Consider the following 1,162-nt stretch of genomic DNA (forward strand, 5'->3'; position numbering starts at 1 on the left):
TGTTATCAGTGCACCCTTGAGAGACTTCTTCACTCTGTTTATGGGTGTTCAGCCAATGCCAGCAGTATTTATTGGGACCTTTTATCGTGCTATCTATGCTTTGCACAGATTCAAGAGTTCCACGACCTCTTTCACAAGCACTACTAAAAGGGAAAACTCCTTCAGTAAAGATTAGAATCAGATATGAAAGGGAATTAAAACAATATGATGTCATTTATCACTGCAGAGACTGTGCTAGTGTGACATGAGTTTGTGTGTCTTGCTTTTTTTTGGCACCTTTTGACTAAAGATTTGGGTTCATTACTTTGTTAGCGTTCATTTTGCTCTTCAGCCAATATAACAAACTAATCCTTTTCATTAAATTATTTTTTAAAAATGGCTGTAAATCAAAAACACGACAGGTATTTTCTATCTTATTACAATAGTTTTATTGCTCTGGTTTAGTTTAACGAACAATTTAAGTTATTGCAGAGATGTTTTCTTCTCACCAACAAGCTTTTCTCTGGGAAATGATCCTTTTTAGTGCCAAACTACTGCACTGGTGCATTGGAATATTTGCAGATTTTATCCAAATGTATTGGTTTCCATATGCAATGTCTTGGTTTGACCAGTCAGTACCAGGTGTGTTCTTTTTTTAAAGATTTATTTTTGGTTCTTTTTGCTGCTGTACAGATTTTTTTGTAAAATGAACACAAGGTATTTTTGTACCATTTATTTGACAAAAAAAAGAAAAAAGTAATGCACCTTCATTTGATTCTGCGCTTTTCTTGACACTCATACATCACTTATATTCATTATTAGCTCTTTACTTTGGGGTTTTTTTAAACTGGATAACAAGATGACACCACATTTGGTTATTATTAAATTTTTTTTAAGTAAGTAAAAGTTAAATATCTGTGTTAGGATGACTCTTAACTGCTCCGAATCAGCACGCAGAGTCGTCTCTTAAGTCAAAGCAATGTTTCACTTAAAGAGTCTGAACATTTAAGCAGGCATACAGTCGTCCTCAAACCTATTCATACTCTTCCATTAAAGGCAGAATTCACAACAGTCACTCAAATAACTAGAAACTGAAAAAAGTACTGATAAATAAAAATTTGCTAAATTAAAATTTAGTGAAATAAGACATTGCTTTTGAATTGTGGATGAAAAGAATAATTTA

Source organism: Stegastes partitus, unplaced genomic scaffold, assembly GCF_000690725.1.
Source record: "Stegastes partitus isolate 25-593 unplaced genomic scaffold, Stegastes_partitus-1.0.2 Scaffold88, whole genome shotgun sequence".
NCBI classification, from domain to species: domain Eukaryota; kingdom Metazoa; phylum Chordata; class Actinopteri; family Pomacentridae; genus Stegastes; species Stegastes partitus.